The 13,056-nt window shown below is 41.4% G+C and overlaps 1 protein-coding gene across 2 annotated transcripts in view; it reads right to left on the bottom strand.

The window, feature by feature from the left end:
• The window catches only part of chrm2a (cholinergic receptor, muscarinic 2a), a 91,549-nt gene extending 79,629 nt beyond the window's left edge, over positions 1-11,920 (bottom strand). The window contains exon 1 of one of the 2 annotated variants that reach the window (XM_052118371.1): positions 11,858-11,920. The gene's annotated coding sequence lies outside the window, so the exon portion shown is untranslated. Of the gene's footprint in view, positions 1-5,184; positions 5,320-11,857 lie in introns of those variants that run through there. The other variant, XM_052118370.1, reaches the window with a different exon arrangement.
• Between the last annotated feature and the right edge of the window lie 1,136 nt (positions 11,921-13,056).

Genomic DNA, 13,056 nt, shown 5'->3' with positions numbered 1-13,056 from the left:
CACTGTAATTAAACACTACAACACTACCATAAAATATTTACCATTAAACACCAAAACTCCTTCAGACTGTCATTAAACACCACACTAAAATAAAACACCATTCCATAAACATTACTCACCAAAACATCTGCATACTGTCATTAAACACCACAACAGCATCATAAAAGAAATTCCCATCATCATTATACACCACAACACCTTCACACTGTCATTAAACACCACAACACTACCATTAAACACATTACCATTAATATTATACACCACAACACCTTCACACTGTCATTAAACACCACAACACTACCATTAAACACATTACCATTAATATTATACACCACAACACCTTCACACTGTCATTAAACACCACAACACTACCATTAAACACATTACCATTAATATTATACACCACAACACCTTCACACTGTCATTAAACACCACAACACTACCATTAAACACATTACCATTAATATTATACACCAAAACACCTTCACACTGTCATTAAACACCACAACACTACCATTAAACACATTCCCATTAATATTATACACCAAAACACCTTCATGCTGTCGTTAAACACCACAACACTACCATTAAACACATTCCCATTACTATTATACACCAAAACACATTCACACTGTCATTAAACACCACAACACTACCATAAAACACATTCCCATTAATATTATACACCAAAACACATTCACACTGTCATTAAACACCACAACACTACCATTAAACACATTCCCATTAATATTATACATCAAAACACCTTCACACTGTCATTAAACACCACAACACTACCATTAAACACATTACCATTAATATTATACATCAAAAGACCTTCAGACTTGTCATTAAACACCACAACACTACCATTAAACACATTCCCATTAATATTATACACCAAAACACCTTCACGCTGTCATTAAACACCACAACACTACCATTAAACACATTACCATTAATATTATACTGTACACTAAAACACCTTCATGCTGTCGTTAAACACCACAACACTACCATTAAACACATTCCCATTAATATTATACACCAAAACACCTTCACACTGTCATTAAACACCACAACACTACCATAAAACACATTCCCATTAATATTATACATCAAAAGACCTTCAGACTTGTCATTAAACACCACACTACAATAAAACACCATTTCATGAAGATTACTCACCAAAACATCTGCATACTGTCATTAAACACCACAACAGCATCATAAAAGACATTTCCATTAATATTATACACCACAACACCTGCAATACTGTCATTAAATACCACAACACAACCATAAAACATATTTCCAAAGACATTATATAACAAAACACCATCACAATGTTATTGAAACTACAACAGCACCACTGACTCACACTTTCATAAACATTTATACACCACCGTAAAATGAACTCTCTGTCTACTCTTAAACATCCTCCCAAACACTGACATTAGGACACACACACACACACACAGGTCAGTGTGAATGCACGTATGCTTTGTGCTCTCGCTAGAAGCCGGAAGGTGTCCATCAACGGTTTAATGTCCTGATTAGAAAATATAAACAGCACAATTCTGAAAAGGCCACACACACACAAACATTCTTTCACTCGTGCAGCAGATGTGATGCTTATTGTGTGTTGATGTGTACACAGAGATAATTGTGCCTTTTCTGTACCACCACTGTCAACCAAGCAAAGAAAACACTTAAAATAGACATTTAAAATGTGAAAGTGTTTAATGACAGAGAAGATCGACTTTCAGTGCTGTAGCAGGCCTTGTTTAGTATTTAAAGACCCCGTGAAATGGTTTGAAAGCATCGAAAACCATTTCTAGTGTCCAGGGGCCCTTGACTACTAGGGGCCCTTGACTTGCCATTTCCAGTGCCCAGGGACCCTTGACTACCACGAGGCCCTTGACTTGCCATTTCCAGTGCCCAGGGGCCCTTGACTTGCCATTTCCAGTGCCCAGGAGCCCTTGACTACCAGGAGGCCCTTGACTTGCCATTTCCAGTGCCCAGGGGCCCTTGACTTGCCATTTCCAGTGCCAAGGGACCCTTGACTACCAGGAGGCCCTTGACTTGCCATTTTCATTGCCCAGGGACCCTTGACTACCAGGAGGCCCTTGACTTGCCATTTCCAGTGCCAAGGGACCCTTGACTACCAGGAGGCCCTTGACTTGCCATTTCCAGTGCCCAGGGACCCTTGACTACCCGGAGGCCCTTGACTTGCCATTTCCAGTGCCCAGGGGCCCTTGATTACCAGGAGCCCCTTGACTTGCCATTTCCAGTGCCCAGGGGCCCTTGACTGCCCGGTGGTGCCCTGGGCTTTAAGGCTGCTCAAGCTAGTTTGGTGAACCCCCGCTTGAAAACCCTTTTGGGCATGAACAACCAACATTTTGGTCAAATACATGCTGTTTTCTCTCTGTAAAAATGTACAATATGCATGAAAAGGTTACTGATATACGTAAATGTTGTATATGACCGAAATGGCAAGTGCTAACAAGGTAGCTCTATTTAGAAAAATGAATGAAATATATAATTCCCAACAGAAGCCATACTGTCCTCCACCATATTTAAAGTATGTCTCCTCCCAATGCAGGAACTCGTATTAAGAGGATGTTCGTGTGCAACTTCCAAGCATGCAAAGGCAGCATTAAATCGCACGGGGTGTTTATAATTAAGGGAAGGGCCGTTTATGAGCATACGGAGGCCCTAAGAGAAATCCTACTTGTTAGGCTTGTGGCGCTCCCCTCTGCGTCTCAAGCGCGGCTCTAACGGGCCAGAAAGCAACAAACCAAAGGAGCAAGAGACGTTCAACCTCACCATCTCGACAAACAAACCTCTTCACCATCAATAAATCTTCATTTAAAGTGTGCACAAGTTAATTGCTCCACATCAGCAGAGCGGTGATCGACAAGTCACGCAGGTGAAGACGCACATCAGAGCCTTCGCTTCACTCCGCGTCTTTACGCATTTGATTTTCAGCACATTTTAACTTCATCTCACGCACCCACAGATTAAATCAAACCACAACTGAAACCACAGAGACACGATTTATCAGCGATAGTCAATGTGCTGCTGGTGTCCTGTGCAAGAATCATTTATGAACACAAGCTGAATCAATACTTCAGTTATGAGTGAATCTGGATTTTCTCCCGTATGTGGAATGTTTGCCAAATATAAAAGTTTAAAAATGGCACAGATAAAACCCCCCGTGAGCACCGAACAGCATGACACACTTTGACTATCAATGAGCGCAGAAGCCCGATCGATTCCACGTGTGTGTTCTTATCCATGAACAGAGCACAAGAGAAATCTATATGAGAGTTTATTTCAAATTAAGTTAAAACAAATGGCACGTAGTGATTTAGAGATCAGTCCCTGATAAAGTACATCAGTTCTGCAGTGTTTTATCATCTTAAATGGGTCTTCAGACACTTATAGACCTCAAAAAGGCACAAACTCGGTTTTTTGCATCTCCATTTCATTCCTAAATCCGTGGAGAGCTCAATAAACCCAGACTGACGTGAGGTGCAGCCAAACCGTCACCTGACGATCATTCCCACATCAGTCATTCAAATACCATTAGATAAAACTCCTAAATGACCCTTATAGACAGTGTACCGACATTCAGAATACCCACAATTCTGTTGTGTTGCGGCAAACTGAGACATTTGATCAATATTTATGTTCTTTAACACTATAACCAAAAACCAACTCAAGCTGTAAATGACCAAAAAATCCCATCGATTACATCAGGAACTGTGAATCACTTCTCCCAACACACACTCACTCACTCACTCACTCACTCACACACACACACACACACACACACACACACACACACACACACACACACACACACACACACACACACACACACACATGTTTGGTTTCCATGTTTTATGGGGACTTTCCATAGACATAATGGTTTTTATACTGTACAAACTTTATATTCTATCCCCTAAACCTAACCCTACCCCTAAACCTAACCCTCACAGAAAACATTCTGCATTTTTACATTTTCAAAAAACATAATTTAGTATGATTTATAAGCTGTTTTCCTCATGGGGACCGACAAAATGTCCCCACAAGGTCAAACATTTCGGGTTTTACTATCCTTATGGGGACATTTGGTCCCCACAAAGTGATAAATACACGCTCACACACACACACACACACACACACACACACACACACGTACACAAACACACACACATATGTACACAAACACACACACACACACACACACACACACACAGAAACACACACAAACACACACACTGTGTGTGTATATTTCCAATCTGTGATTGAGTTTGTTGTTCCATTGGTCATGCAACAAAACGATTTATAATAATAATAATAATAATAATAATAATAATAATAATAACAACAACAACAATTATTATTAATATTTCGTTTAATGTAAACGTCGAGTTTGTTTCAGTGTTCAAATGAAATGAAAGTCTCAAATGTTTCTTAATTGAACGCGCAAATCATTTTACGCAGAACTCAAACGCGTCTCATTTATAGACTAATGAACTCATCTCTGGAGTTGCGCAGGCGGATGCAGAAGTGTTTTGGGTTGATTGATGCCAGATGTTCCAGAACAATTCGAGTGCATTAGAGTGCGCGTGTCCCGTTTGACTTCAATCGGTGCGTAAACGGAGACCGAATGAGCCCGTTTTACTGCTGGAAGCGAGACTGTCTTAAAGTCCGTCTTATAAATGAGCGAGTTGTGACGCGCGACGTGCGTAAAATCAGCTTTTAAGAGTGTCTCCTCGGGACAGATACCAGTTTCAATAGCCCAGTCCGAGATTGGCGAGATGGACCCCTTTGGTTTCCATTGATTTTAGGTTCAGTAGAAGATCTTCAGTGTTATACTCTAAACATGGACGGGTTCAAAACGCACGCATGAGTGGTTAAACTAACGCAACAGTACACTAAAACTACCCAGCACTGAGAAAATAGCCGGTCAATATTTTGGGTTTACGGGCACTCCATGTTGCGTAATTATTTTGGGGTGTTTATTAGGAGCCCTCGTGAAAACATCAAATGTTTTATGCTTTAAAAAGCTCTTTGTGTGTTTTGTAACGGAGTTACATTCAAATAACCACCAAATAACTGCATGCATCGCCCAACAAACAAGTGTTTCCACACGAAAAGCGCGGCGCCTACCTGCTCTCAGTCGCTCCGGCCACCGGCGGGTGTCTGCTCTCCCGGTCGCAGGTGCGCAGTGGGTCCGTTTGGTCACGCAGCTGGACGTCTGAGGACATGATGTTAGACGATCGGAGCTCTTCTCGTGGGTGAACGCGAATGAGGAGTGTGAGTGTGAGTGAGGGCGCACGAGGGAGGGGAGGAGACGCAGGAGGTCCGTTTCACATATGATGCGAGGAGGGGGCGCGTCCTTCGTCAATAGCCTATAACTGTAGTTTACTGCGATTATGCATGTAGTATATGTGAGTTTTAGAGTCGGAAAATGGCCAAATTCGTTCCTCTAATTGTTCTTAACTGTTATAGTTAAGATGCGTGTGATGTTTAGGTGATAACGCGCGTCTGCTGATTTAAATGTATTATCTATCGCGTGAATGAGCGGGTTTCAGCACCATGGACAGCGCGTTCGGTGCCCGCTGGAGGTGCCGGATGGATCGATAGGATCGGCGTATTGACGCGCTCTGGCGCTTCTGGATTAAACGGGATTTGAGCTTTCCGCTCGAACGTGCCGCGACTGTAACGCGTCCTCAGAGATGTGTTTCGACACTAAACCACTGAAGCCTTGTGGCGAAAAATGTGTCTGTGACGCTCCACTTTATAAAAGAACACTGTTGATGTACAGTGATGTATCAGATGGCAATACCAAGGAATTACCAAGGTTCCATGTCCAAAAAACATTCTATTATTACTATGGTAATTTTCACACACACACACACACACACACACACACACACACACACACACACACACACACACACACACACACATATTTGCATGCCATAATATTTACATGGTACTCTAAGTCTAAGGTACTTCAAACAGTGCCATGGTGCATGTCCAAAAAACAATAAGCATGATAATACCAAAGTAGCATGTCCAAAAACCACGGTAAACCACGTCCAACAATTGTGGTACCAAAGTGGTACAATGTCTATAACCATAGTAGTACCATGGTATATATCAGTGCTTCTCAGCCAAAGGGTCGGGACCCATTAGGGGGCCTCGGCACACTTCCAGGGGGGCCTCAAGATCTCTTAAAATTATTTAAAATAAGAGATTTTTATAATATTTATATGATTACGATAATTCAACTTGCTGGAAAAAAAAAGGTTTAACTCCCTTCAACAGCTTGCTAATATACAGTTCAAGACATTTCTGTAATCACAAGTCTTATCATAGATATATGTTATAATATAAAAATCTAATAGCCTACATGAGGGATTCTTCTAATATGTTCTCAGACAACAGGGGGCCTTGGAGTCAAAAAGGTTGAGAACCACTGGTATATATAAAATTACAATGAGATACCATCAACCAAGGAATAACCACCGCATTTTAGGTGATGTTGTGTGTATGGATTTAAGTGCATTTCAAGCATGAGCACACAAATATGTATTTTTTTTTAATGATCCCTTTTCTCCCAAATTTGGAATACCAAATTCCCACTCCTTAGTAGGCATGGTTACTCACCTGAATACGGGTGGCAAGTCTTCTGAGACCGTCAATCCACGCATCTTATCACGTGACTCGTTGTGCATGACTCCGCGGAGACTCCAAGCATGTGGAGGCTCATGCTACTCTCTGCGACCATGCACAACGTACCACACGCCCCATTGAGAGCGAGAACTACTAATTGTGATGACGAGGAGATATGACTCTACCCACCCTAGCAACCGGGCCAATTTGGTTGCTTAGGAGACCTGGCTGGAGTCACTCAGCACGCCCTGGATACGAACTCACAACTCCACGGGTGTTAGTCAGCGTCAGTACTTGCTGAGCTACCCAGGCCCACCTTTTGGTCCTCTTGGATTCACCCTTCATCCTCAGCATGTCAATAACTTCTCTGTGTTTTAGCACATAGATTGTGTTTTAAATGCAGCACATCTTCACACATGCACAATGTAGAACAGTGTAGAGTGATATATGCTATGCACACCCTACCATCAGCCCAGAACACTCTAGCAACTGCATAGCAATGCCCTAACAACCACCTAGGACATCCTAGCAACCATATAGCAATGGCCAAACAACCACCTAGAACACCATAGTGACGGCATAGCAACTATATTGCAATACACTACATACCACTCAGAACACCCTAGCAACAACATATCAATGCCCCACCAATCACCCAGAACACCCTAGCAACTACATAGCAATGCCCTAACAACCACCCAGCATACCCTAGCAAGCATATAGCAATACCGAACAACCACCCAGAACACCATAGCAACGGCATAGTAACGGCATAGCAATGCACTAATTACCACTTAGAACACCATAGCAACCACATAGCAAAACCCCAGCAACCACCCAGAACATTCTAACAACCATATAGCAATGCCCTACCAACCACCTAGGACAAACTAGCAACCATACAGTATAGCAAAGCCCAAACAACCACTTAGAACACCATAGTAACCACATAGCAACACCACAGCAACCACCCAGAACACCATAGAATCCCACAGCAAATCCCTAACAAACACAAGCAACTGAACAGCAATTCCCTAACAACTACTCAGAACACCATAGCAACTGCACAGCAAATCTCTAACAACCACTCAGAACACCATAGCAATGGCACAGCAATTCCATAACAACCACCTAGAGCACTATAGCAACCACACAGCAATTCCCTAACAACCATCCTGAACATCATAGCAATGGCATAGCAATTACCTAACAACCACACGTGTACACCCTAGCAACTGCACAGCAATTATCTAACAACCACCCAGAACAATGTAGCAACCACATAGCAATTAACTAACAACCAGAACACCAAAGCAACTGCATAGCAATAACCTAACAACCACACAGATCACCATAGCAACTGCATAGCAATTACCTAACAACCAATCAGAACACTAACAACCAGAACACTATAATAACCTCATAGCAATTACTTAACAACCAGAACACCATAGTAACCACAGAGTGATTCCCTAACAACCACCCAGAACACCATAGCAACCCCATAGCTATTCCCTAACAACCAGAACACCATAGTAACCACATACCAATTATCTAACAACCAAAACACCATAGTAACTGCACAGCAATTCACTAACAACCACCTAGAACACCATAGCAACTGCATAGCAATTACCTAACAACCAGAACCCCACAGTAACCACATAGCAATTATCTAACAACCACGCAGAACACCATAGCAACCGCATAGCAATTGCCTAACAACTAGAACACCATAGTAACCACATAGCAAATACTTTACAACCAGAACACCATAGCAACCACACAGCAATTCCCTAACAACCACTCAGAACACCATAGCAACTGCAACATCACTCAGACTTAATGAAAATGGGTTGTCACTACCTGATCTTTTCAGGAGTGAATTTGGTTGTAGAATTAGTTTGTCACTACTGTAAATAACAAACTCTGTGTATACAGAACAGGATTGAGCACTCAGAAGAGGAATGACAACAGTATTTAGTTTCAGTGTGCACATACAGTAGCAAACATTTCTCAGTTTCCATTAGAAACCTCCTTAACGATCTTGTGTTGTATTTGTTTAATGAGAGGGGAAAGCAGATGCTGAGAGTTTGATGTCTGTGTTTAATTAGCGTCTGTGCGCTGTATATCTGCATTATTTCACACACCAATTTATCCCATGCTGTCAAGCCTAACGTCGTCTGTTTGGAAAATATGTACATCTATACCGCCACGGTCCCGTCGAAGGGCTTTAATTGACAGCTGCTATTAGAAGAGTGCGCATTTCTGCAGCCCAACACTCTCGCAGCTCTCATCTAGCAAATGAAGCAGCACACAATACCACCGTGCAATCAGCGCAGCAGCACTCGACGCGATAGCTTTGTCTACCCCGTGAGAAAAGAGAAATATGGAGTGAAGGGATGGGAGACAGGGAGGGAGAAAAAGAGAGAGACAGGCAGAGTGATTGTGTAATTGTCTCAGTTTAAATGAACTGTCTATCAGCCGCCTGTCATTCTCAGTGGGGTCTAAGGGACAATCCGGAGACCAGGACAAATAGAAATCAATGAGAGGAATTTGGAAACTATTACGACACACATGTGCTGTGTACTATTTTATGTCATTCTGTTAAATACAGGACAATATTGCAAAATACAGCAATATTGTAAATAAATATAGCTCTGTGAATATAGGTATTTTTGCACTTGAAACCACTCAAAAACCTTAACGAACACAGAGCAATGCCCTTGTGATCACTTAAAACAACCATGTACTCATAGCAATTCCCTAACAACTACCCAAAAAACCCTAGAAACCACATATTAATGCAATTAAAAACATTCAGAACACCCTAGCAACCACATAGCAATTCCTTAACAACTACCCAAAACACCCTAGCAACCACTGAAAAATGCCTGAACAACCACCCAATATACCCTAACAACTGCATAGCAATGCTCCAACAAGCTCCCAGAACACCCTAACAACTGCATAGTAGTGCTCTAAAAAACACTCAGAACACCCTAGTAACCACATAGTAATGCCCTAAACACCTCCCAGAACACCACTTCAACCGCACAGCAATGCCCTGGCAACCACTTGACTAAAACCCACTCAGAAAATTATAGCAACGGCACTGAGCTAAATACACTCAGCACACCCTATAGCAATATCCTAACCACATTGTGATGAACACCTGACAGCCACCTGGAACACCTTAGCAACACCATAGCAACCTCCTAGAACACCCTAGTAACCACCCAGAACACCTTAAAAACTGCATAACAATCCCTAGCAACAGTTTAGAAATGGGTTTAAAAGACACTCAGAACACTCTAGCAACTGCATAGCCAGCTCCTTGAACACATAAACAACTGTATAACAAATCCCTGGCAACCACACCCTAACAACTGAAAATTAATGTGCTAAAAAGCTCAGAACTCCCTAGCAACCAACTAGCAATGCCCTAGCAACCATACAGAACAATAAAGCAACCTCCCAGAAAATCTTAAGAACTGGATAACAAAACCCTGGCATCCATTCACAACACCCTAGCAAACATATAGCAATGAGCTAAAAATCGCTAACAACATCCTAGCAACCTAGTTTTTGATTGCAGTTTTTCTTATATAAATATAAATATATGTTTGATCATATTTACCGCTCTCTTTCTCTGTGTGTGTTTATGTGTGTGTGTGTGTGTGTGTGTGTGTGTGTGTGTTTGTGTGTGTGTTTGTGTGTAAGCATGCATGTAGTGTGTGTGCGTGCATGTAGTGTGTGTGTGTGTGTGTCTGTGTGTGTGTGAGCATGCATGTAGTGTGTGTGCGTGTAGTGTGTGTGTGTGTGTGTGTGAGCATGCATGTAGTGTGTGTGCGTGTAGTGTGTGTGTGTGTGTGTGTGTGTGTGTGAGCATGCATGTAGTGTGTGTGTGTGTAGTGTGTGTGTGTGTGTGTGTGAGCATGCATGTAGTGTGTGTGCGTGTAGTGTGTGTGTGTGTGTGTGTGTGTGAGCATGCATGTAGTGTGTGTGCGTGTAGTGTGTGTGTGTGTGTGTGTGTGTGTGAGCATGCATGTAGTGTGTGTGCGTGTAGTGTGTGTGTGCATGTAGTGTGTGTGTGTGTGTGTGTGTGTGTGTGAGCATGCATGTAGTGTGTGTGTGTGTGTAGTGTGTGTGTGCATGTAGTGTGTGTGTGTGTGAGCATGCATGTAGTGTGTGTGTGTGTGTGTGTGTGTGTGTGTGTGTGTGTGTGTGTGTGTGTATGCATGTATGTGTGTGTGTGTGTGTGTGTGTGTGTGTGAGCATGCATTTAGTGTGTGTGTGTGTGTGCATGTGTGTGTGTGTGTGTGTGTGTGTGTGTGTGTGTGTGAGCATGCATGTAGTGTGTGTGTGTGTGTATGTGTCTTATGAGTTGGCTACTTACTACTATTGTCTTTCATACACTCTCTAATGTCTCTCTCTGTGTGTGAACGGACCCCTGAAGAAAAGACGTACAACTGTGGATAATCCGTGCGGTCCATCAATGTGTCACTGGAGACATGTTCAAGTGCAGGTTAAATCCTGTATTTCAGCATCAGTAAACAGTGCTGTGGTTTAGAGGACAGACATTGATCTGTGCACTATAAGAGAGAGGATGTGTCAATACACACACACTCACTGAGAGAGACGGAGACTCCGGCTCAACCGCTTGGAAATCCTCCATTTAGACGTTATAACAAACCTCACGTTCAAAACACAAGCACCTGTTCACATTCCTCCAAATCTCTTTGTCCACTTTGTGTTTGACCGAAAAATGAACAACGCCAGGCTTGAAACAATACGAGGATGAGTAAAATAATGTATGTAAAAGGTGCATTAGATTTATTCAACTCATTTAGTTTGAGACACTGTAGATGAATGTTTTGCTGACACACTCTGAAGGGCGGCGTGTCATTGCTCTACTTTTCGCTGTCAAGTGATTCTGTTCTTCATAACCTCCAGCGGTTAGATGACTGCTGAATAATGTCAGTGTTATAATGCATGTGTGTTTTATCATGACACAGGCCTCCAGCATGTCTCTGACCTACAATCCTACGGGTGTCACAGTGATAATATGCAAATGAGGAAATGCTAGAACAAACAGCACCTGATCTAGCAATGAATACCGCTATAACAACGTTAAAAACAAGGAAATAAACACACTTACATACAACTGCAGACTCCTGTAGATAGATCGCTTCTCCTGAATGACTATGTTTCTAACAATTTAAATAGCTTACCTGGTGCTGGCCACACCTTAACGCTACTTATCGCAACAAAGCTAGTCACGTGGTCACCTGAACCCGAAACTCAGGGTTGCGCGGGAACAAACGCAACTTCTGTACAGCGCAAATAAATTATGCTGCACTTTAGCAATAAATAATACTCTAAAACAAGTGAAGCACTGTTTGCAGACACTAAAACGACGATAGTTTTAGCTAACCCTAACCCTAACCCTAACTTTAAAGAGCACAAATGTGTGTTCCAGTGAGACACTTGCAATGGAAGTCAATGGGGTAATTTTGGAGCATTTAAAGGCAGAAATGTGACGCTTATCATTTTATAGAAATGTTTACATTATTTCTTCTGTTAAAACTCGTGTTTTATTTGATCTGTAAAGTTGTTTAAATCATTGTTGACATCACATCGTCATGGCAACAGAGTTGTAAAGTTGTTTAAATCATTGTTGACATTACATCGTCATGGCAACATAGAGTAAAATTGTCTATAACTTCACACAGATGTGGTCAGTAAGTGATTATATGACAGTAAAATGATATTAACACACATATTGTTTATGTCGTTTGTTTATACTTTTGAAACAGTATTTTAATGTTGACAGATTAAACCCCATTGACTTCCATTGTAAGTGTCTCACTGGAACACACATTTGTGCTTTATTAAAGAAAAGAAGTGGAGAAACAAAATACATTTTTTCCCAAAAATGCTGTCGATTGATCTTAACTTGTTCTGAACCCGGAACATTCCTTTAACGTCTGATCAAGGAATTGATCTTGTTTTTATGGATGTTTAGATATTTTACCACAAAATAAGACAATAATACTCTTCTGGTCTCTAAAGAAAAAAAAAATGTTTCAAAAAAAGTATTTTCAAATTCAAATGTTTAAATATCCTTAAAAAAAAGAGCACAATTAAATAAAATAAATGACTGTACATTTAAAGAAAAAAAAAAAGGTGAATTTAATTTACAAATCACTCTTTTTTGTTGTTATTAGCATTTTTCATTCAGTTTCATTCGGAGATGGGATTGTATTTTTCATCCACTTTTTACCATTTCCCAGGAATAAAGTCAAATGGGTGGCGATGTAGACATTAACCAGTGAATAATGACGGTATGACTGGAAT

Source organism: Xyrauchen texanus, chromosome 45, assembly GCF_025860055.1.
Source record: "Xyrauchen texanus isolate HMW12.3.18 chromosome 45, RBS_HiC_50CHRs, whole genome shotgun sequence".
Lineage (NCBI taxonomy): Eukaryota > Metazoa > Chordata > Actinopteri > Cypriniformes > Catostomidae > Xyrauchen > Xyrauchen texanus.
Note: the sequence above shows the minus strand (reverse complement) of the source record. Positions and strands in the feature narration are given on the sequence as shown.